We start from the raw sequence: 26,195 nt of genomic DNA, 5'->3' as shown, positions 1-26,195 counted from the left end.
CATTTCCCAGAGAGGCATGGGGGAGACATTTTTGTTTGCTGAAGAGTGGACCAAGTGTTGTATAACAACTGACTGCTTACATTAGTCCTTACCATCAAGCTGAGCTATTACAAAAATTTATCTCCATTTGCAAGAGCTTACATTTGTGAAAATGAAACAAAACACACAGCTAAATGTTTTTTCGAACTTTTAATCCCATTTTCCATCCTCTGCATAAAGTTTTAGTTCATGCTATTGTTCTGTCAGATTCGCATTAATTTATAATATATTTAGCACAGCCTACTGTAGGGTTTTAGTTTGTATTTATTTCTGTTTCTCCTCTCCTGCGTGCTGGTGCCCATAGCAACTTACTTCATGATGGACAATGAGGCTCCTGCAGAACTTGTTTCCAGCCACAAACAAGAGCACCAAACAGAACCATGAATTTGCAGGCCTAGTAACCCGACCACAAACAATTCACAGCACCTTAGGAGCACAGTTCCATTAAAATTAGGTCCTTAGACAACCTGCAGCATCACAACAGTATTGGAGTTCACTTGAAATGGATGAGAAGCAGAGTGCTATTGGAGCAAGGAGGGGTTCCAAGAAAAAACTTCTTAACACATACACAAACACCTATGAACTTGCACAGTATTTCAACATTTCAGCTCTTTTTGCATTACACATATGAATATACAGCATGCTCGGTTACTCAGCAGCTTAGAAGTTCACAGTTCATCCTAGTTGCTAATAACTTTTTAAACAGCTACGAACTCCATGCATGCAGAGGGACCTTAATCGTTATGGCTTCCTGGTACTATCTCCAAAAGCGCCAAGAAGGATAGTTAGAACTAGTGTCTTTCTAAAATACTCCATAAGACAGCTGATATTCAGGTGTCCCAAGCAAATTGCTCCTATAATAAACAAACTAGAGATTGCGGAATATCATGACCTGGCATTCACTCAGTTTCTGAAACGAAGTATGCAATATATCCAAGCTAAGATAGGATACATAGGTAGTGTAAGTATAAACAAAGAGAAAATGCTGAACTGCTTTAAACATCAAGCTTTAGAAAAAGAAAAGCCAGGAAGAGAAATGAGTTAAACTCAGGTTTCCTCTACCTTATTCCTCTTATTTAGTGTCTGCATATCCCTATCTTATTTTTATACAGGACTTAAAAACTGCAGTTTTGCATCGCATATGAAAGCTCAGTAAAGACCACCATCTGTTCAGTGCAGCATCTGATGGCTGAAATAGTGTGTGACTTTTTCCACACAATATAAAAAGCTCAATAAATAGGAAGGAAAAAAAAAAAAAGACAAACAAGATATACTTGCTTGCCTATAGCAAGCGATTTATGTCCATGTAAAATCTTCTGACATTTGGTCCTTTATTCTTCTGCTATAATAGCAACCCAAGTTGTCTTGTAAGCAGCAGTTTGAATGGAACCTGCCTTCCTCCAAATTTATGCTCTTCGCCTTTAAACCGTATTCTTTTTTTCTCATTGCAGCCCCCCGGCTCTCCATTACACTATTGCCTGGCAGGGGAAAGCTCTGCTGTGACTAGTCTGGAGCGACGCACGCTGTGTTTGGCCACGGAGGCCCTGCCAAACAGAACGTGTAACAGCCATGTTCTGCCTGCCTTCTCCTCACGGTTGGCACTAATCTGGGTTTCTTCCCTCCCCACTGCCACACATTTCCATAAAACATAAAACATGACTTGCACTGAAATTTCTACTTTTTTTTTTTTTTCCTTCCTCTCCCTAGCATTAGGCTCCTAAATTCATAGTTAGGAATGAGGTCGGGCTGACTGACCTCATTTTCAGTATGGCAGGAACTCGGCAGCTTTAGGTGTGACTGGACACTTCACACTTCAGTAAAACACAGGACCCCCCAGTATCCTGACTTGGCTAGGAACAAACCCATCCAATCAGATATAAACAACCACACATATAAGAAATTTAACATAATTTTTACTCTTAAGAAATTACATGTTTGAAGTAATTTGCCCAAGGCTGTAAAGAAGCTGGATGACACTTTGAGATTTCTACATCCAGATGAAGACAGAAACATTCAGAACTTCTTAACGCTGTTGGAAATGCAGAGTAAACACAGAAAGACATCGTGTCAAGGCCACTGTTCTGAGCATTTTTGTTTCTGAATTCCTGTATAATAACTGTATTCAAATACTTAAGCTGAAATCAAGGTGTTCAACCAAGCTTTGACATTTGACTTTGGAAGTTCTTTCCAACATTCATAACTTGTCGTAAGAACAAATTCTCCCACCTGAAAACAGGCTGAAATTCAACTATACAAAAATTTTGTTCAATTCAGGCAAAAAAGTAGAATTTTCATCTAATTTTTTGTAGGTTATGTATTGGCCAACTTAAAAAAAGAAATTCACTGACCTTTACCTTGGGAATTACATACATTACATTACATACATTCATAACATACCATTAAGCATGTACGGTGCTAAAGAGAAGCAATCAAAAGGCCAGGCTCCCAGGCTCTCTGCCACAGTAAGTATATATCTGTAGGAGATTTTTCAGGTGTAGACATCTGGAGAGTTGGTGAAAAAAATGAAATAATTTCATTCGGAAGATTTTAAGAGAGGAAAACGAGGGAGCTTTTTGCACTTGAAGCTGTGTGTCATAACAACTTTCATTATATTGCTAATTAAAACGGAATTAAATAATTTACACTATCAGCTTTGAGCTTTAAGTAGCTGGAAGGAGCACTCAGCTGTACTCACGTAATCTAGACCTGCAGTGTGAGTATCAGTAGAATGGTGAGAAACCTTAAACCACTACAGAGGCCACAGAAACATACTGCAAATCCCTGTGAAGGCTGTTTTGAGCTGGAGAGTCAGGGACTTGAACATAAGGCCTCATCCATCCCTGTGGAAGTATCTCTGGAGGATCCCTGGGGGAGTCTTGGACAGGCCCCTGGCCAAGGGGCTGTAGAAGATGAGCACCGTGGCCAGAGAGTGGTATAACAAGGTCTGTCGTCATCTCCTCTTCTTCCACTCGAGTTCGTATTTTCTGCTGCCTCGTGTTTCATCGAGTTCGTATTTTCTGCTGCCTCGTGTAGCTGCCTTCAGCTACAAAAGAAGGGTCTGCATCTTTCCCAGGCCTGAGAATCAGAACTGCCAGAAGGCCTTCCAGTGTTTTTTACAATAATGTTTTTAAAAAATTACAGGAAACCTATTGCAGGAAGGAGAAACTTAACCTGTGATCACAGAAATAACCTGTCACAACAAATGCAACCATCAGTCATTGTCTCTACCTTCTCCATTAGACAGAGCAAAGCAAATAAAAGAAGTTGGAAAAGAGACTCCCTCTCATAGTTCCCCTGTCTCAGATGCAGTGCCAATGATTTTGGAAGGAACTACCTTTTTCCTGGGTACATTACTTCACATGGGAAACTCAGATGTCAACAGCAGCAATGTTTCTGAACAAACAGGGAGAAAAGCGCCTCTTTTTCATTGTTTTTTTTTTCATTTTTTCCCCACTCTTGCCCCTAGCATAAGCACAGGCCTATACCAGTGACGCCCGAGACAACGCATTGCAGCCAGGGTGCACTTACTTCCTTCTCTCCTGCTCTCCTGTGTTTACGCAACCTCTTCCCTTTTCCTCCTTCAGCTCCTGCCTCCATCACCGCTCCTCCCATCCTCAGATCCCATCACTTCTGCTTGTCTCCCTCTCCGTTTGTTTCTCCCCACATACTATAACGGCTTATGTCACCTCAGGAGCCATGTGGCTCTGCTCTTATCTGTTCAATTACAACTGAGCAGATGAAAAAAATTGTGACTTTTTTTTAAATATATCCTTAAACATTCCTCCGTAATCCACCTTACCAATACTTTTGATTCATTGGCACCACGAGTGTTAAAATTCTCCTGTTGCTGTTAATTATATATATTCCCCCATTTAGATATCACCTTGTCCTCAGTCCACAACCCAAATACTCTCATTGATAGAAAGAAGAGCCAATATAATTATTTTAGTCTGAGCTAACGAGGCCACTTTTCTCTAAGTTAAAACAGTAATATTTGGAGATATGCTAGTGATACTTCCTTGCAGCCACGCCAGGTTGTGTCACTCCTCTGTGAAAGCAGTAACTTGGATGATCAGTGAGATACACCAGTTAGCCACCACCCATGTCATTATCCCACAGGTTTCCACGAACTGCAGAACATGGCTACTGTGAGCACGTGTGCTGCTTTTAATGACAGATATACGCAGCAAATAAGTAAATTATTCGCCTTGTCATCAAGCCTTTTCCCCTTCATCACACTTTCCACCACAGCATGAAGAAATGTTTCCTATGCCCCCAATTAGGTTTCACAACAACATGGGTGCCCTGTTCTGCCAATCCAAACCTCATGGCACAGAGAGGGCAGGTCCTGCCAGGGACGTGGCTACACGTCAGCACCCACCACTCCTGCTCCCCACGCTCCTCACTACCACTGGGGGCAACCAGCCCTCCCGCAGCGGCCAAGGCTGTAAGGAAACTACCATGAAGTTCCTTTTGCTGCCAGGCTTCCAGGTGGCCAGGATACCTGAGCAGGTGTTCCTGCAGCACGGCACACACTGGCGAGGAGTCACTTACTACACCGCCTAAAAGTACCCATTTCCTTCCCTGAAAGGGAGCGCTGCAACCTTAGAAGGAAAACATCTCCTTAACTACCCTGTTTAAGGACTCAGCCAAGGATTTTCTTGTTGAGAGTTTACAGATCACAGTCCAATACATAATAAGAAAACATGAAAGATGGGGTTGGTTCAGATCACCTGTGTTTCAATACCTCCTTCCACTACATATTTGTTAGCCTTTCTTTGTAATGATTTTCCCTCTTTTTTATTATTTTAAATTCATGGTCAAACTTGAGATCTCAGACTGGAAAATAAGAAAGTACACAAGATGGGAATAACACACACTTCTCCACTTGAAAGGGAAGCACCATCAGAGCAGCCCAGATTTGAAGCATCGCCTTTTTTTAAAAAAAAAGCACTTAGCTTCTCAGCTTATTATGCTAGTCCTCAGTGAGCACAAAACCTTAGAAAGTCAGGTGAAGCAGCTAGTGTTACCACGCGCTCTATGCAGAGTTCATCTGACCAACTCCACATTGTTTAGGAGAATTATCCTGCCAAATGCGTGTCTTTCCTTTAGCTAAAAATAAATGTTATATGATTTGAAGATTTCTCCTGCACCTCATGACTTTGGCCCTTTTTTGCTGTTAGGAAAGAAGGCTGTCTACTCACAGAAAGCTCCAGCAAAGATCATTTTGTACAGAATCACACTGCTGTTGGAGGGGGAAAGCAGCCAGAGCCGCTTCTTCTCTCAATCATGGGCATCTTAAAACATCACATACAGAGTAACTTGGACACGCTGTGATGATTTATTGCTCCAAACTTCATCCACTTTTGTAAGCATATTTCTAATGTCACCGTCAACATGTAATGTCTAATGTTGTTACCATGCTATTAAAACAGCTTTTTCAAACTGAAGTCAATGACTGAGATAACATTACAGCTCTAATCATGCTTATTACCATTGCATGAGATAACTAGTGCATCTAACACAGTTTATTCAAGAACTTATCCCAAACTATTCTATTCTGCTTCCTTCCTCCAGAGGGACAGAAGTTACAAAAGCCTTATCTTCTGCATAATTTTACAGGCATCTAAAATCAAAATAATGCTCTGATATTTTGAGAAATATGTGTGCAAATAAAAATCCCTTGGCTCTTAGCAGAAATTAGAACCAATGACTGCTGTTTTAAGAAAAAATTATGTGCATCACAACAAAAGAATGCAAAAGAAAAAGCTGCAAGAAAGCTTGAGTAAATAAAATAAATATGGACAGAACAAAACTGGCTCCCCCCACAAACCAAGTTTGTCAAAAGAACAAAGCACACAGCAACAGCATGTAAAACCTGGATTCAAAATACCTTTATATAAAAGGGATGAGGACACATGTTTTTTCTATTTTAGCCTGAACACTAAAGGGACACAGCAGTGAGTCTTGCTGGCAGGCAGATAACTCATAGGCCCTGACCCTTCGACTCACCAGGAATTCAAACACAAAGCTCTTTTCATAGTGACCGTGCCACACATTCTCAAGATAAGGCAGTGAAATAAGGAGCAATGGAGAGGTGCCACAAAGCAGAAACTGCAGAAAAAGCCGCACAGAAACTGTGTTCTCCTGTTCACCTCCGTGCTGCCGCACATACTACACGCAGCGCTCAGTGCAAAACTATTTCTTGGAGACAGAGAGCCACACAGTGTGCTGCTAGAGAAGGGACCTGTCCCCCGCAAGAAGCGAAAGAAACGGAGCAGGCGAGCAGGACCATCCCGCGCATTCCTGCAGCGCTGCGAGCTGAAGTGCACATCCGGACAAATAACCTGGAACACAATGAGCTTCGCAAAAGGACTGCTGGAGTAAAACGGAAAGGGTTTCAACAACAACAGAAACAGCCACATTCAAAACAACATTTCAAAACTGGACTCACCATGAGAAAGCAACAGTTGCCTGAAGTTGGTGTGTGATTTTTCTGTCCTGCTCCATTTCACTTTTTGCCTAGTTGTCCAACACTTGGTAGCTCAGAGCTGCCACACAGAGGCCCCTTCTGTAATCTGGCTTATTTGACTGTCAGTCTGAGTCTCAGCTTCTGTATGATGCAGCTGGGCACTTTGCTGAAGGTCTAATACCATTTCCACAGGCTTTCTCCCTGCCTGCAGCACGCGGTGTGCTCTCCCCGCTCAATAAATACTCAGATCACTTTTCTGGTACTCCCAGGGATAAAGCTGTGAGTTGTTAAGGAGTTCTTGCTAAGCAGTGGGTGGAGAACACGCGCTCAGTGCAAGGAAACTTTGCGCACAATCAGAAACGGAGAAACTTCCTCCCTTTCCCCCAACCCCTCCTCTCGCGGGGCGAAGCTGCCAGTGCCTCCTTTACAGAAATTTAGGAATGTAAAGGGAGGACTCCAAGGGGCCCAGGCAGACAAGCCTTTCTCAATCAATTAGCTTGCAGCCATTACTTGTGACCCGGGGTCAGGCCGCGTAAGTGTGTGGGGTGTGCCCAGAGGGGACACCACAGCCGCTTATTAAAACTTACATGACCAAAAGGGGGCAAAATCAAACAAGCTCAGAAAGCTGCGGAAGGTTTCCACGCGCCACGGTTCTGCTGAAAGACTAGTTAAGACCGTGGAAATGTCACGCGTTGCTTTTCCGATAACAAACCACACCATGCCAAGAAACTAACTTTTTACTGTGCTTAAGAAGAGATTGAAATGTGAGATTAGACGAGCAGGCTTTAAAGTGATACTGCTTTACAGCTGCTTTACACTAAAACTACCGGCATGAGTGATACTAGATGAGCCACATGATCATGTTCCTGAAAATAAGACTATTGTGTGGGGCTGCAAGAGCACACGCGTTTGCAGAACTCTTGAATTAATTCACAAAATTCATGCTGTGCATTTTGGCTCTTTCCTGCAAGTGAGTTGTGAGCATAAAGACCACACTCTTCATTTTAATACCCTGACACGACAACAATGAAAAAGCAACTGATTGTAATAAAAGCTCTGGAATATTTCAGTGCGCCAATAACATCTCCTGCCTTGAACACATGGGGAGAAGAGGGTGTAACTTAACCATGATTCCCACACGTCTAGAGCACACCCCTTGGCGCAAAGGAGAACTTCAAAAAGACCCTCAGCCTCCTATCCTGCCAAGTCAATGACATGGAGATGATGCCTCGAAAACACTCACGAGGGAGTCCCGATTCCTAAAGCAGATCTATGACAACCCCTCTCTGGGCCAGACAAGATCAATGCACGGCAGCTTGATGCACTTTAATCTCAAGGTGCACAGCGCAGAGCAGCTTCTGGTAGCGCCACACATCAAGGCTTAAACGTAGCTGGGGGAAAAAGGGAAAAAGAAACAACCCAGCTAAAAATTCACTCTACTTAAGATAACGTTGCAACAACTGCCCAGTTGCTTATACAGCAGACACATGCACAGAAATAGAAAAGTTGAGGTGATTAATTGGAATTGCAATTCCAATTAATTCCAGTTCTGTTGCAGACAACCTGCAAGTCTCTTCTCCGTTAAAGACCCCAGCAGACTCTGCAAACAGGCAGAGGGTGTCTTAGTTCAGACATTCCCCAGAACAGAGAGCAGCATCAGGGCCACTGGTAAGTGCCCTGAGGGAAGGATTTTGCTCCTGTCTTGCACATAAGACAGCATTTAATAAATTAGGTCACATTTAAATCTCTGGGAAGTCCTGGCAGTGGAAATAACAATCACGCAAACTTTAGTTTTGAAAGAAAAGTCCAGCATTAAGACGCAGGACAAGGCTTTAGAATATTTGGCTTCTGTTCCCATTTGTGTCTCAGACAGCGCCCGTGGCCTGGGACACACACTTTTAATCTCTTTGCATTTACCCAAATACCACTCGCTTTACAGACAATTTCTTTCTCTCACCAAAGTCTATGAATAAAAATGTAATTCAATATATGGATCCTTTCAATAACAGTTAAAAACACATACTTCCAACACAGTGGAATTAAAGCAGTATTGAACATAAAATAACTGTTGCCCTTGGACTCGGCCTAACTGCAAGCAATCAAACGGGCTAAATCAAACCAGCACAAATCACCATTCAAATCCGTTATGGGCTTCAACATACAATCTCCAGAAGATAAATATAAATCTATGCACATGAATATTGATATGTATATTCATTAGTTCTCCTTTATTCATTATATTATTCATTCTCCTTATATCCATTATTGCTCCTCTCTGCCATCTCAATATAAAGTTCTTGGAGAACTTACAGAGCTGGTGCCCCTAATACTAGAAGAAAAGTAACAAGACAGTATTTGGGCTGTCCAGAGTGTTGCTCCCAGCATATGTTAAGAAACAGGGCACCCGCTCCACATTCTCCTGACCTTTGGGATCTTCCAGGCACTCCAAATATGAGAAATTACTTTTGATCTCAGGCTTGCCCTTTAACCCACAATTTTTAAAGCCAGATACACCCCAAATACTCCATTTAGAAATGCGTTACACATTCAGATAACTTTTTCTTTTTTTTTTTTTTTGAAGGGTTTGTATGGAAAATTTATGACACACATAACAAGAGGCATTTAAAGGATGTTTTTAATGTAACCTAAAACAATGCCTACACACTGGAAACAATAACAGAGTAACGGCTCCTCCTGGCACTGCTGACTCCCCTGGCTAAGGGCTCTTCCTTTTCCTGCTTGCTGCCTGTGCAGCTACCCCTCCGTTGGCTCCTCTCCACGGCTGCCACGTTTCAGCCAAGCAAAGGTGACACAGACTGTTCAAAAATAACCTCTAACAGAGAAAGATGCCCAGCAAGAATAGGGACACGGTCCTCAAACCCCCAATGCTTGCCCGAAATATCTAATTCCTGTCTTTTGCAAGTGAAAACCTCTTTTTAATTTATGAAGGTGAAGACCATTGAAGCAAAAAGTTGTATTTTACATTCCAGTAAGGAACAAGCAATGCCATTCTCCATCTTTTTAGTTTATTTATTTTTTTTTAAAGAGTTGCCACATTTCATCCCAGGACAGAGGAGCAGCTGTATTTCAAGGAAGGGTTAAGTACATTTCAACATATTTTCCCTAATAGACTCCATATAAGCAAATTTTCCCCTTTCTCCTCAACTTGCAGGAAGTTCAAAGATCCACCTTAATTTTGCACCACAGGAGGATTTTTCCCCGTGTCTGCTCGGCACAGTGACGTGCTCTTTCCCCTCTATAGAAGTAAATGTTCACACAGGGTGCGTTTGTACCAGCCCTCCTCCTCGCACCAGGGTATTTTCACACATGCTAATGCAGAGACAGCAAGGAGGGGGAACACAGAAGCACTACACAAACATTTGCAGGACATGGGCAGAACTTCGGGCCTGGAGTACACCCAAGTTCAATGGGATCAACGCACCTGACCTAATACATGGCATTTACATTCATGACATAGGAGAGGATTCTGAGAGAAAAAGGAATTTCTTACTATTTTTAGGTTTTTCTGCAAAACACTGGTCTGTACAAAAAGCCATAAATTGCAAGATTAATTCACAGAATGAGCTCTCTTCCCCTATTATGCCCTTAAATGAAGCTATTTCTTTTCAGTTAGAAAGGTAAGCAAACCAGGTGAAAAACATTTGCAGCAAAAGGTGTACACTTCTATAGTGCTGATTGGGGTATTCAGTAAGATATCTACCTATCTATTCACTCTTTGAATACTCTACTTGCAAATAACTGCTTAAGAAAACAAAATCAATATTAATTCCAGAAAAAAAAAAAAAAAACTTAAAAAAGAGAGAGACCTTACAACTATACTACAGCACTTTGAAGCAGCTCCTGCCCTCTGTAAGCCCTACCTCCCCCCGCCGCCCCCTTTTCCTTTCAGGAAACAACCCTCCAGGAGAGAACCAGAGGGAGAGTCAAAAGGTTACGGGCGGCCTGCGAGCGCAGAGCGCGCGGGAGGCCCTCTCTTCCCCTCAGCACCTGACCTCGCGCACAGCAGCAGCGCCCGTGGACGCAGCGTGCGCGACGGGGCCCCGGGCCGGGCGCCGCGAGGGGCCCTCCGTGCGCCCCGCGAGCTGCCCACTGCTGAGACGCCTGCCCGAGCCCAGCGGGACAGGGAGGAATTCTTGGCCGAGACTCTGAAATTCAACAAAAATTACAGTAGAAACATTAAAACCATGCACATCTTGATTGAAAATAAAGCTGAGGAGAACCTCATACAAACCAAACAAATGTTAAAATTTTGTTGAAACCAGTCCTGAATGAAGACCTTTAGGAGAGGATTCTAACATTCTAGCCGCCATTCCTTGACTCCTCAGAATACACAGATTTCCACGATTTTCATGTCTTAGCAAAGCAGGTGAAATATATCTAGAAGCATATTTGTTCCAGTTGCAGAACAGTGTAAAAGCAGAAAAGAAATACTAAATTACCAAAGTCTTTGCCATTCAGTTTTCCAAGAATGGAGTCCCAAACATGTAGATGCAGCCGAGATCCGCTTGGCTGATACTGTAGGAACTAGGCATCTATTACCCCTACCCAGGTGCACGGCCCAACACAAACTGGGAACGAAGTTAATGCCAAATACTATATAAAGGACAAAACAGAAACAAGCTTGATTTAGGCCGAAGAGTTACAGTTCATACAGATCAACAGCTAACTAGCCCAGCTGCAACAAAAAAGTGGGAAGATGAAGTGATATGAGATGATTACTTGAACTTTCGCGCTATTAATAGATCCTGTGATCTAATTTAATATCTTCCTATCCGGAAAAGGCCCAAGCTCCAAGGTGAAGTTGAATAAAAGAACATTTAAAAATTAATTAACAAAACTGTAGAACCGAAAACACAACCGAAAATACGAGCAGACTGCCTGAGAGTCAGGGAGTGCTGGGACGGTGCCCACGAGTCACAGCCAGTTCTGCAACCCCAGCAGCTCAGCTCCTGCTTTCCCTTATTCCCCATGCCCAGCATACATCCCAGTGTGTTCATCTGCATCTACAAAATAATCTAACAGGTTTCAGGACACTTCTTACTTTTAGTTAAGTATATATGAACAGTGTAAGTTTTGTTTCTCGGATTTCACAGAGGTCTTAGCCTGGTAACTCCTCTAAAAAAGGACGAACGCAAATATTATGAAAGGAATCTAAGATGGGAAAACTAAGACCAAAGGATTAAGTCAGAATTCTGACAATTGATAACCAAGTCTCACCAAGATATGAAGATAACTTAAGTTTTCAGCACTCAAATATATGAAAAGTCCAATGAAAAGATGGCAAAAAAGGCCTGCAAGAAGACTGCAGAGACCTTGGTCTCCTTGTAAGCACATTTTATAGCCACGAGGATGTGTCTTCCTTCAAGAAATTTGTTTTTGTAACCTTCTGCTTCCACCATAGTGAGAAGCAGTTGCTTTTGACAACCTCAGCTTGGCGTGATTGCCAGGAAATGAAAATAAGTGGTCATTTGGTACCTCACTGAAGGACTGAAGAAATAGACTGTTGAATGTATGGGTCTTAGAGGTATGACTGAATAAAAAGACAGAGATACAACAGCATGAAGTTACAAAAAACAAACAGACCAGAAACAAGTCACATCACAAACAAGCCTTTAGTGGGTGTTTAATGATGTCTGTGCATTGCTTCCCCAGTAACCTGCCAGATACCATCACAAAAAAAATGAACTGGACCTGTTTGTTGGCCAGGACACACGCATTCAACTTAGTTGTTCAGGTTTCAGGTAGTTTTCATTCTGACAACATAATAGAGACTATCTTAACTTTAGGACCATTTTTATATGTTTAAGAATAGATATTCCCATAAAGCAAATATGGTACCCAAAACCAAAGGCAGTCATTAAAGACTTAAAGACATTTTATTTTACTCTATGTTCAAATATGTTCAGACACTAGTGTCCCTGAAAAGAGAGATACACATATGAATTCCAGCACCCCTTCAATAGAGCCACGATGTAGTGTTTGTTGCAAGAAACTGCCCAGGATTTCTCTAATGGGTTTGAGAAAGTTGAGAAAGTAACTCTAGCCCTGTGTGTCTAGCCGAAGTCTATCCAGAAGACAGAGTATCTCGCTTTACTTGTTGTGAAAGAAAACTGTATGAAGCACCTGTTCAGTCAAATTCCCGCATGCTCACACAAAACTCATTAAATCATTCACTTTTCTACATCCCTCCAATGTTGCCAGTGTGGACCAGCTTTAAATCTATTCTTGCTTCTTGCCAGAATCTGAATGTTGCTATACTTTAAATAAATAAATAAATACATTTGCAGAATATGCAAGAAAGCATGGATGGGTAAATTCATTTTCTGCTATTGCCCACACCAACAGTAAACACATGGATTCAGAATAAGTCTGGAAAAATTGTTAGCTACTGCACATCTAAGCACACTTCCCTGACAGACCAGTGCAGGAAAAAGAAAACGCTTGGAAATATTTGTTCCTATTTATTTACTCTAAAAGTCAATGCTACTTCTTTGTCCATGAACTTTTTTTTTTTTCTTTGGTGTCACGAAAAACATGACCTTGTTGAAGCCTCTCAGTTAAAAATGAGTTCTCAGTGGAAAAAAATCCCTAAAGAAGATTCTCTTTTGTACCAAGGAATGCTCCAACAGTCAACTTCAATTTGCCTTAAAGACAAAAAGGCATGTCTCTTGGGAGAAAAATCAATCCCCAAACTGTCAGCAACAACACACAAAGTTTGGAAATGTGCTTAATTCAGCACAAACAAATGCCTGTAAATCGTCAACCCAATATGTGAGAAGTGACTCTTCCATTAAATAAAATCATGAGCTAAACGAAAAAAAATTAGAAAGAGGACAGAGATACCTTAAGCAAGTGTATTTTATCCATCTATAAAGCGTATTACTGAGAAAAAGAAGAGCCCTTTATTAATAAACTATTGGTTATATTTAACAGCAATTTAACAGTTACTAATTTTTAGATTATATCTTCAGTACTGGTGCATTCCACAGCAATCAAAACCCACCTTTTCTCCACAGAACTAGGCAGTGAGCTGCAGACAGATAGAGCCTCCATCGGCTCAGATTCGCAATCTGAAGTAATGCCCACCAGGGACCACGAAATCAGTTTTCCAGTTTTGAGATATCACCACAAAGTGCATCAGCTGCATACACAACGGAGGCCACTGGTGGCTCTGTGTCTGCAGTAGTGCCTGTTCTTTTCTCCTTCACCTCCAACACCTAACAAGGCCAGAAAAGCCAAGACTTTCCCTTCTGATACTGTTTCTTATCGTAACAGAGGCAGCCACAAGAACTGGCACCCCCACAAGAGAGAAAAGCCTTCTAATACACTCAAGATTCGAGTAGGGCTGCACCCGGACTTCCTTAACCTCAGAGAGGCAACTTAATCCTTCTGTATCCCAGTTTCAGGGGTTTCTGATCTGTAAAATCTCTATCTTGAGGATCAGCTGTTTCAAGCATGGACTTTATCATCATACAGATCTTAACGCAGTAACTCGTAAAAGCTTTTAGGTGCTGTTCACACATGGAACTGTAACACTAGAAAGTCCTGAAACAAGAAATTGCTATTCCGCATAAAGAATTACGTTTTTCAGAAAAAAAAAATCTAAAACAGACACAAAGATCAAGGTTCAATTCTGCAGGGTTACACCAGATCAGCGCTGATGTGCTAAATATGGAAGAGTGGGTTCTGCAGCGTTTAAAATATAAATTGTTTAAATAGGAAACAATAAACACATATGAAAACATGAACGAACAATGAAAGCAAATGTAGGTTTTGTGCAATAAAATGATTGACTCACTAATTTTTTCACAGAATGCATGACTGGTGTCATTTGGTTTCCCTCCCTTGCTGCTCAGACCCACAATTATATATGTTGCTATCTTCCCTGGGTCCAAAGATGACAACAGCATGAGTTCAGGCTAAAAGGACAAATAAGGGAGTACAAGCCAGGGCCAAACACACTTGGACCTCAGATGTAAGCCCCTTAACACATCCCGTGGAAGGCATTTCTCATAAGATGGGCAGAGCTTTCCATACTGCCTAGGCTCCTTTTGGCCGCTTGCACACAGTCAAGCAAGGTGCCATGCTCTCAGTCTTGCCCGAAAGAAAAGCCTCTTGCAGGACAAGAAACGGCAGCACGCTGCCTGCTTTCTTCCAATAGCCAGGGCCTTGAATTACCCTGCAACTGCGGCCCGAAAACCTCACCCTAAAGGCTTAAGATTTCCTGGGAAGATTTCCTGGCCCTGGTCCAGTCTTAGGCAAGAGGCAAGCAGAAGGCTGCCGCGCTTTCCCTGTCCACTGCGTGAGGGCCAGATGGCCCCTGACTGGTGCCTGCTTGATTTGGGTTCTGAGTCAGACACCACCTGGGGCCACATCCAGACTAGGGGCCAGCAGGGGCTATTTCTGGAGGAACAAACAGTAGGTGGCAGCTCGCAGGCTGCACAGCCTTTCACATTGGGGGCCACTGGGCTTCAGCGTAAAACACTAAACACGGACCCGCATCACGAGGGTGGCTGCCCGCGCTGCCCTTCGCAGTGCTGCGCGCGGAGCGCTCCCCCAGAGCCTCAGCTTCGCTGAGCAGCTCCCGCCCTAGGCCTGCGCATGCAGAGACTCCCTTCCCTCCTGTGCTCCCCCACTTCCAGGCCATCAGGCAACGCACATGGAATGAGGGCCCTCAGGCAGTGCAACAGGGCTGCCACACAACCAAAAATGGGTGCTACGCTCAGACCTGCATCACTTCATCTATGAGTAACTGCGACCCTCACTTCTTGTGTTATCTCACGCAGAGAAAAGACATGCAGCAGATCATCAGTAACCCCAATAATATAACATTTGGTGGGGAGGAGGGAGTATGGTCTGGTTTCTGGAAACTTGCATGCTCACTGGCAGGGTTTTTAGAACATCTTTATCAGTAAAAACAATATACACGCAGGCAAAAACCTACTTTCTGAAGATGCCCTATGTTTCGTGAAACAGGCCAACCTCCACTGAAAGAACCTGTTTTTTTCTGCTTAGGACCACAGACAACCAACAGGTTTGCTACTGCCACACAGTATTCATTGGAACATTCAAGGGTAAATGGGGGTAAAGAAAATTTGCTCAACTTATAATTTGGACTATATTTTATCACCTTTGACTTCGTGGCAAAGCACTGGATAGGTACATCACCCATTTCTTAACTTAGTTCTTCTTCACTGACCCTATTCATGCTGAATGGGCTGGGGCTTGATGTTCACAACATTATTTTCACCCTGCCTGAATGACTGAAACTTGGTGAATACAAGAACAGAACAAGCAATAAACTTATGTGCACAATTTGGAAGAAATAACAACCTATAGTCCTAATCTTTTTTGAACTATGTTGACCTGGGAACAATTCCAAATACACATTTCACAGTACAAATGTGCCCCAACACCAATGCAGAGGGCCCACCTCTAGGGTGGGGAGAGCCCTCCTGCCTCCATCCCGCTTAGACCTTCGCCCTTCAGCAGGGGCTGCCGGCCGATCCTGACGCGATCCTGACGCGCCCACCTCTCTGGGGACCGGCCCTGGCCCCACACTCACTTCACATAGGTCACTGGATGCTGACGGCTTTGTAGGAGACTCACTTAGGGCCCTTTCGGATTAACAATTTAGCAGGAAGGCCCTGCATCCCACTGCCCTCCAACCTCTCTCATGGATGCAATATTTATATAGCAACTTCTGCAGATTGACTACAGCTTTGGAGAGAGGGGCATTAGGAAACTCCAGAACCCAGGCTCCATACTGGGGAATCAAACTGTGCCTTGCCCCCTTCACCCTCTGCTATGCAGACTGCATTCAAAGGATGTCATTAGGGACAGAGGCCATAGCTGACCTTTCCACTGCTACATGGAAGGAATCACAGAAGAAGCTGGCTGAGTTGAGGATTCCTATAAAATAATCCTTTTACAACAAGGGAGTCAACAAAGACCTACCCACTTAAGAAGGATCTCTCCCCTTCAAATTTTTTCTTGACATTAACATGAACTTTATGTTTTGCTCCAGAACAAAGACAAATAGACCATTCTAAAGCCATTTACGCTGCATTGTAATAAACTCATTTAGACAAAATTAAGAAAAAAGGAAAGTCTCCTTTGAAAAGTACACACGAATTTAGGCTATGCTATGCTTCCAGTGGATAATTATTCACTTCTGTTAGTACCATAATGTGTGTTCTTTTAATATGTTGGTTATATCTATATTCTATAAGCTACAATTATCAACTTTACTAGCTAAAATTCTGCCAAACATACATATTACAGATTCTGTGTAGTCCATTTCAGGGCCAGGCTCTACCATCAGAGCAACCACCTTATGCTTGTTTCTTTTCCCTACATTCTCACTCCTGAAGCTCTTGTGGAAGAGAAACGGGACAGAGACAGCATGCGCCATCCAAGTCTTTAGGAAGAAGTCATACCATACAGCACTGACAGAAGCTCCTCTGCATCATACTGATTTATTTCTAGAATTTCATTGCTTTAGCATTTTCCAGAAATGCAGTAATTACTTTTTTTTAACCTAAACATCAAAATTATTACAACTGCAGTAGCAGTGTGCATGCCAGGCACCATTACGACCGCATCCACAGCAAGGAGAGCCTATTTATAGACCACAGGAGTTGCTGAAGTCGTGCAACTTTCCTTTGCCATCAGGGCTGCTGCTGTTACAGTATGAAGGTGTTATAAACTTCCTGCACCTCAGCTCAGACACATCTGTACTCTGAAGGCAAACAACCACTCGGCAGCAATAGGACTTGCTGTTCAGCAGGGTCGGCTATTGGAAGTGCTCCGCTTGCGTGACTCCTGCTCATGCTTGACAGGTGACAGCGATGGAAACAAGACACTGAGGCACCTCCTCAGATTCCCCGAGTTTCAAAGGTATGCTGAAAAGCTAGCACAGAAAAAAAGTGCAATCTTTGGGGGCAAATTTACATGGTATACTATATGAAGAGCCATAATCTCCTGCTGAAGAACAGCTATACAGGAAAAACTTTATTGCTGCTAATTCAGGCTGCTATCCCCGCTTTCCATCTCCTTTGCTCAGGTTTAATGCTTACTGTAAAGCATCAGACAACCAAGAATCCAAATCAAAAGGGTTTTCTATATTATTTGTGTTTCCTGAAGCCTCAGCTATGAATAGCTCTTTCAATTCCTTTTATACAGAGAGAAAAAAATGCTAATTAAGACAGCACATGTATGGACATGGTGGAGAAATCCTGAACATCTTTAAATTAAGTCTGTTCGTCTTTTTAAAAAAAATAGGCTAAAGCCTAACAGAAGTGATGAGCTCCAGCCAGCTTTACTTAGTGTGGTAGCAGGAGCCCTGATAGGCCATGAGGTCCGACAGTGTCAGTCATCAGAGCTATCTTTTCTGATGGCTTTCAGTCTTTGAAACTTTCCAGTGTGGCTGGAAAGGTACCGCTAGCAAAAATCAAGAAAAATGACTCATACATGTATTTGGTTGTATACCATAAATTACAACTACTCTGATGGGTGATTTTCATTGAAATAAAATCAACGGAACATGGGATAACAGTATTTCCACTGCTACCCCTGTCTCTGAGCTGCCATCATCACAACGCTCACGATCTCCAACTCAGACCTCCACCTCCGGGAGAAGTTGCTGACCTCTCTGAGCCAGTTACCGTATCAAAACAGGCAAACTATTCGGCCAGCCAACTGCTGCATTTCAATGTGCTGAACAGCTGAGACCAGGAATCCTGACCTCGGCCTCTGCCATCATTACAGGCAAGACAGTCAAGCACACGAACGAACAGAACCATTCTCAGATCTTTTGAAACCGCCTCAACAAACTTCCCCACACAAATTGGCAATGCAAAATGGCAAAACTAATATCTGACTGTCTTGAGATGGGGACATGAGATCACAGTAATTAGATCTACAAAGTAATGAGAACATGACAACAGTTACTCACAGCACCATCCAGTTAGGCTATCAGTATTTGATAGAGACCTCTCCCTCACAGGAAAATAAGGGTTTTCAAAGAAAAATAAATGTTTTTTTTCCTGGGACACAAAATCTTGAAACCCTTCAGCCTTTTTCTTCTAATTCCAAGATGAAGTTCAAGAAATTTACCTATCATTTGATTAAAAAGTTACCTTAAGTAATGGCACAGCTTTAATAACCTCTGGAGCCATCATGAGACTTTTATTCTTGCTGGGAAGGTTTCCCAAGCGTGGGAGTGCGATGCTAAACATCTTCATAAAAGCAATTTGAACACTGAATTAAACAATAGTTCCTAAATCAATTGAGGGCAGAACTTAAGTTTATTGGTAACTTGGTCTCTTAACATTTTTACTACCTCCCTTCAGAGCGAAGGTATATGCCAATTTGTGTACTTTCCAACAGACAGCAGCTGCAATGCAGACTCACATTTTTCAATCCCTTTCATTCACACTCTGCTAAAGCTATACTGGGGAGAAAGTAATGCACGGATAATGAACAAGAGAGATGCTAAAGATAAAAATCAAAGTTTGCATTCTCTATCCTACAGACATATTCCAGGCGGAATTACACGATCGAAAATAAACTTCTTTTGCTTCCTAACACACACTAATGGCATGAATTACTCTGTGTCATGAATCACATCTTCAGACTCTTTTTTTTTCTGGGTTACTTGATGCATTTGTGCGTCTAGACATCTTACAAGCAGCAGAACAAGGCAGCTGAATCCCTAGCTGAACTAGGGAGGTTACTTAGCTGATTGCACTCACGAAACACCCTCAGCAGATCTTCATGTGTCTTTCTTCTTCCCCACGGACACCAACTTGCCTAACAGCAAGCTCCTGAAATTCCACACACAACACAAGCCATACAGGAAAGCAAGGGGCAGAGGTAGAGCAGATATGCTCCCATGTACTTGCTGTTGAGTCGAATGCTTCTGGAAGCACACAGCTCATGGCCCTGCCTGTCCTTGCACAGCACGTGCCATAACTCTCATGCCGGAATGCACCAAGCATTTAGCTCAGAACTGGCTTATGGACACACAACAAAAAGCAGACACAATAGACAACTCCATTCTCTTTCACAAGAAAAGGGAGTTCATATTAAGTATAGCATCTATGGAAGGCATATGAACTGCCCAACATGAGCGAATGGATTCCTTTTATACATGAGCCTTTCCTCACACGCATCTAGGTTTCCTACTCCTTGTGGCAAGGAATGGGTTTCATTTTCATGTAATTAATTACTCGTGGAACTAAAAAAGGAGAGGAAAAAAATCAGAATTAAACCAATTTTTAGACCTTTACCTGGCGCTGTACAAACTTCTGTACTAAGTGCTAACCTGCTATCGCTGCAGGCGCTCTGAATTATTTACTTTTTATTTAGCGCACACACACGTTAAGCAATCAGTCAGGTTGCAGAACCAAGTACATACAGGTTAGGAAACTGCAGAATTAACATGCAATCGAAAGTCAGCATATTTAGGCTTGATTAATAAACAGTTAATGATGCAGTCCTTAAATACAAAGCACTACTGTTGCTGTATTTACCAAGCAAGACAGACAATTCTAAGAGCTGCTCTGCAGTGTTTTCTTTTGTTCCATTCCTCATTCTGTAGTCCTCTGTAGTGGACTTTATTTCCTAGACATGGTTCAAAACCTATTCTTAAGAGAAATTTGCTTTGGTGCTCCTCATTAGAGAATACGAATGATTCAGACATACAATTTTCACTGAATCCTTGAAAGAGTACAGATGACAAAGCTGAACACTGAGGTTACAGAGACATGGGTTTTTGAAAATGCTACTGGCTTAACACTGCTAGCAGAGATAAAGCTGGAATCCTGCTCTCCAGAGTCCCATCTAACTTCTTACCTCTGTTTTTCTTTTCCTGGTGTCCACACTGACCACACACCTTGCAACTGCGAGAAATGAGCAGCCTCTTGCACCGCACAGACGTGTGCACCTTGAGGCTAGTTTGTAGGAAAGACAGATATCCCACGGAGCTGGGCACATTAACAAACCAGGGGTCCTAAGGAGCCTCAAGTCTGCCATCTCCGAGAAACTCTGCTCCCTTAAAAATACTTTCCCCAAGATGTTGGGTTTTTTTTCTTCTCATGGCACTGCTATATAAAATCCAGAGCTCCATGTGTCACTTATGTCACAGCGCAATTTCGGAAGTGCAATAAAGGGCTATAAGGAGGGTATTTTCTTTTTTTTTTTTTTTTAAAAAAAGGCTTTGCTTTCCACTTAGTGCTTTCTTTTTACTCGAAACATGGAACTCATTTCACTTGTGCAACTTTCACGAAAAACACTACACAGTAAATAGCTCCTTGCTTAGTTAAGCATGCCTTTACATATGCATACATATATTTGGGATTAAACGGAGCTGAGGTCTGCTGGGAGCCCCTGCAGCAGAGGAGGGCACTGAGCAGCAGCCGAGCACCCACGCAGCGGCCGTGGGCAGCAGCGCTCACGCATCCTGCGGCACGTTACGAACGCACTCTCGGAGGCATCGCACAGGTAACGGCCGCCGAGGCTGACGCGAGACAAATGCTCCCGCAACGAGTTTGCCTCACGGTCCCTGGCCGCTCTGCACCGTTTCCTTGCGGACTGAACTTTCTTTCGCCCTGGCCCGCGGGAAAAGCACCGGGAAAAGCCCTCCGGCCGAGCCCAGCCCGCCCGCGCTCGCCACCCCGACGGCTCCTCCTCGCTGCGGGCGGCCCTCCGTGAGCGGCGCCGAGGGGCCGCCCGCCCGCACCGCCGAGGCCGCAGCGCCCTCTGGCGGCCGCCGCCGCCTCCCGCCTCGCTGCCGCCGCCGAGAACCTTCTGGAAGGTGCGGCGGGAACCACCGCCACCGCCACCGCCGCCGCCGCGGGGAGGCTCGCGAGAGGGGCAGCGGGAGGAGAGGCCTTCGCAAGAAAGCAGAACAGCGGCAGAAACCCGAGCAGTCTGCTAAAACGGCACAAGAAGGAAGGAGTCCAGCTAACTTTACCGCGAGGGAAAGGCAGGGCCGGGCGCAGATGCACAGTGCTCAAATCTGCCGCCTCACACAGGCAACAGCCACGTTAGACCCTAATCAGCACATGGTGCAAGATAGGGGCCAAATGCGACAGGAAGAAAGGGAGCTGTCACATGTGCTTGCCATTTCCCCAGCCAATAAAACAACCCTGTTGTGGTTTAAAAAAATAAAAATAAAAAAAATGCCCTGTAAAACTGCCATAGTTTAACTGCTTGGGAACTTTACAGATTTTGGCACGTACGCAGACTGAAGTTTGGCGCTCTATTACTGCCATTACGATGCAGGGATAAACTCTGCTTGCAAGAGGGGAGGGGAAGAAAAAAAAAAAAAAGGGAAAAAAGGAGGTTACCAGCTGGCTGAAAGGGATGAGGAGCACGCCCAAGATGGTGCTGGGTTTGCTTACAGCTCAGGGCTTTACAAGGGCGCTCACATCGCTGCCCTTCTGATCAGATGCTCTCTGCTCCAAGCACATGTTTATACCTAGACTACTCTTAATGCCCTAACACATTCCAGCTGTGCCTTGGTTAGGTATAGATAGCATATTTTGACGGGTATCACAGCACTGTGGACGAATGCAGGCAGGACATTTAACAAAAATGACTACACATGACTTCCAGGCAAGTCTTATGGTGATTCATGCCCTGGTGGGTACTATTGTGAAGTAAAATTTCCTTATCTATATTAGGTTTCTCCTGAGGATCATTCTAGTGAAACCGTGCCAGCAAATGTTTTAAAGTAGACTGCATCTGCCTGTCCTGTTCAGGAAAGGAGGGTATGGCTTAATTTCCTCATGGTTCTGACTGGATGCAATTTGGGACACGGGGCAGAAGGCACGTCGAGGGAAATGACTAAGCCAGCCTGTATCTCGGCCACCATGCTCTAGGTATTATGAGTGGTACATACAGGTAGGAACCCGCACTCCAGCTGTCTCCACCAGATCCTGCTGTCCGAGAACGCGGACCCTAACACAGCTCTCACCAAAGAGAAGAATTGGATAAAGATCTCCTAATGCTTGCTGAATCCACAAGATTCACACCATGTGTCGTGTAATCCCTGTGTCTTCCACACAATTTTAATTTGTGCAAACAAAGATTTCATAGGAAAACAAATAAAATGGCTAGGACTGACAGCTATCCTTCAGGTACTTAGCCTGTGCTTCGATCAGAGAATCCTCGTGAACTTAAGCATACGTCACACACCATTTTTGGTTGCTGATGTATTCTTACAGACCATCAGACCACCTTTTTTATCTCAAAGTAAGTGTATTATAATGATGGTGCCTAGTGCTTTAAGTGCAGTTGAAACCAAGATGCAAGGTAGTGGAGAACTAACTATAGAAACATTCAGCTTCCCTACATTATGTTCAGACCTCAAAGCAGGTCATGGCACAGGTAGGTCTTATGCCCGTTGTTTCTTCTTTTCACACTTCTGCAAAAATACTAGTGAAGGTTGATGATTTTGAGTCATAAGATTATTCTCTTCCTAAATGTGCTGCCACAACAAATGTGCTTTTTCCTTTGGTTTCTAAAATTTTCATTTAGGTTGTTGAAATGTTATTAAAAGTAAGCATTTAAGTAGTAAAAGCTGCAAATCCACTACTCAAAATTCAATGGATGTTTTTAGGTGGCTCTATACAAAGTTACTTAAAACTTACCTAAGAAAGAACTTATAACTCAGTTTAAAGGCTTGTGATATGAGGAAAAGGACAATTTGGAAAAAAATGAAGCTTTTCTTAGACAAAAAGAAACTTTACCCGGGACAGAAGTATCTAATATCCATAAAACAAGAGCTGAAAGCCAATTCTGTGCTGCTTGCTGCACTTTATGAGCTAGTATATGATGGCTGCTTATAAATAAAATAGGTTTGGCAGAACAGTTGTAGTAAAACCACAAACACTGTCAGCTTCAATCAGTGGATTTTTTTGTTGTTGCTTTTAAATAACATTTTCAAAAATATCAGAGATATTTGAAGCCCATATTGAATTTTTGCTACTTGCTTAACTATCTGCAACTATTTTTGCATAACACTGGTACAGCGCATGAGTGTTCATGTTTGGCTAAAACAAGCCTCCAAAAAACATCCAGTTTCTGAAGTGCACAGGCAGAAGCATCTGCAGGGAGTTGAGAACAAGTCAGCACTATATGTGCCCTGTCTTATTGCTTAGTTTGGTTTCTTCCTGAGATAAAATAGAGCAGTGGAGAATTAGTTAACAGTGAGGAAACAGAGTTTAATGTTCAGTTTTGAGAACACGGGAAATCCAAAAGAGCAATCCTATAGGGATCTATGCTAAGCTCTATTTTGTTCAACATACTGTTTTTCCTATATGAAGTAATAAAAGCAGGAGGAATAGTGATTTGCTATGAATACAAAATGATCTGTATAGCCAGAAGAATAGGAACAGTTATAAAAGCTGTTGTAATATCAAATCATCAGCTTGTAAAACAGCAGGTGAAATTCATAGTTAATAAATGCAAAGTAGTGCACTTCAGGAAAAATAACTCCAAATATCCATACATGTTTATGTGTATATGTATTATATAACTGCGTACCTGTATGCATACCTGTTTATATATATACGCTCACACATAATGATGCAAGCTAAACTGGCTATTTCCATGTTGTAGGAATACCAACTCCACATCCAGTGGGAGTCAAAAAGACAAATAGAATATTAAGCACTTAATAGAAATAGAATAGAGGATAAAGGATACCATTATGGTAAAGAGGAAACGCAGGCTCAGTTCTGGCGTCCTTGCCAAAAATGAGATGTATCAGAGCTCTACAAGAGAAGAATGAAGAAGACGATCTATGACCTGAGAATATTTATGTACAAGGAGAAATTAGAAGGCTGTGAAACCGTAAACAGTATAGAGAACATCCAGGATAATGATTACTCACTGTTTCTCATTAGGGAGCCTCAAATACAATTATTAGGCAGAAGCTTTAAAACACAGAACAGATGTAATCTTTCCATGCTGTACATCACTGGACTCTGGAGCTCACTGCTGTGGAATGCTGAAAACATCCTAAGTTTAAACTTTCCAAAGAAAAGCCAAAAATACACGCATACAGGTACATCAGAGTCAATTAATAGAAAGATGCAGACAAAATCGATGGCTTAAGACACTCTCCAAGTGCCTCATTCACTAAAGGAGGATAGAATACAGGGAGGAAGAGTCCGTGTATGCTCGGTCTGTCCTGAGTGTTTGCCGAAGCATCTACTACACTCTCTAGTGCTGCAAGATTTTGTTTTAGTGGTCTTGTGTCTGTCTGAGCTTATGTTTGTGTCCTGCCAACTGTGCTGTCCATCATGGGCATGCCATACTTTTGTACTTCCTGTAACTAGCAAATTTTCATGGCATTGTTTTTAGTCCTGTGAGCTGCTAGAAAACTCAGAAATAGACTTTCATCAACCCCCCCCCCTTAAAAAAAAAGGATTTAAATTTCTCCTCTTTAAGTTCCTTTAAAGTTTTAATCTAGCAGATTTTATCATTTCCAGTTATTATCCTAAAGTTCTGAACTTCTGAGACTTTTAGCTCTGGAGACATTAAAAAAAGAAAAATCAGCTTGTACCACTATAGCCCCATGATCATCCTACCCAAGCACCTATAAAACAAAGGAGTGAACAGTCCTTTATATCCATTGCGTTATGTTTTTTTTGAGTTTGTACACAACACAGGTGGATAGCTTTTAAAACCATATTGATTTCGCAACTAATTATTACAACTATTAATGACTAAAACTATTAGCAATTCAGGTTACTAATACTTGGAATTAATATTCTTCCAATATATATAGGCCAAAGGAAATATGCAATGAAGAGATAAAGTACACAATAATAATAATAAATCTTTCACATGCACTTGACTTTTGGTTTTGCTTCACAAAAATTTTGCATCTCTGATGAAAGTACTGCATATTTTCAAACATAAGATACATCCGCCAATATATTCATTATTGTCATTTAGCATATGGAATGGTGTGTGCTTTACATGCAGTCCAAAATACATTCATTAAAGTAGAACGAAAAAAATGAGGCAGCAGGAAAGGAAGAGAGAATCACAGAGGAGGACAAAAAAAAAAGTTTCTGCCTCGCGTTTTGAAATGTTACATTTGGAAGTACTGTCCACTCTGAAAATGAGCAGCATGGAATAAAAGAGGGGAGAAAAAGACTGAAAATTGTGTTCCTTAAAATATTTGGAAGTGTGTGTGTGTGTATGTGTGTGTGATTAGATTCTACCGCAGTTAAACAAAGGATGTATGAACATAGGGAGGAAAAGTACATGTGGTTGGCCTTAGGTAAACTGCGTATCCAGGTTTCAACACCCCTACAGTACACGTTCCTTTTAAGGATGCTCAGAAATCTGGTATCTCCTTGGTCTGCTGATAGGATGCCATGGCTGAGAGATGAAGTCTCTCACTGGAGTTCTCGCCGTCTCCACAGAGATTAAAGAAAAAAAAAAAAAGTACAGCCAGAGAAAGAATTCCTAGCTGATATTTGTACAGAATTTACCAGTATGAAGCTCAAACCATCATGCCCAAGGGTTCTAGATGCTGCAGCAATATTGCAGAACAGCAGCATTACGCCCAGAGCCAATGCATCATATATTTTTTTCATTCATACACAAAGACATTATTATCTACATCATTATTATCTAC

At 42.5% G+C, this 26,195-nt stretch overlaps 1 long non-coding RNA gene across 3 annotated transcripts in view; it reads right to left on the bottom strand.

Moving 5' to 3' along the window:
• The window catches only part of LOC148590197 (uncharacterized), a 272,918-nt gene that overhangs the window by 216,822 nt on the left and 29,901 nt on the right, over nt 1-26,195 (bottom strand). Inside the window, exon 1 of one of the 3 annotated variants that reach the window (XR_015914348.1) lies at nt 6,494-6,804. The exons of the other annotated variants lie outside the window; for them this stretch is intronic. This is a non-coding gene — a long non-coding RNA (uncharacterized LOC148590197). Of the gene's footprint in view, nt 1-6,493; nt 6,805-26,195 lie in introns of those variants that run through there. 3 annotated transcript variants of the gene reach the window in all.

This window comes from Tinamus guttatus, unplaced genomic scaffold (assembly GCF_059628265.1).
Source record: "Tinamus guttatus ecotype Peru unplaced genomic scaffold, ASM5962826v1 Tinamus_guttatus_pri_ptg001602l, whole genome shotgun sequence".
Taxonomy (NCBI): domain Eukaryota; kingdom Metazoa; phylum Chordata; class Aves; order Tinamiformes; family Tinamidae; genus Tinamus; species Tinamus guttatus.
Note: the sequence above shows the minus strand (reverse complement) of the source record. Positions and strands in the feature narration are given on the sequence as shown.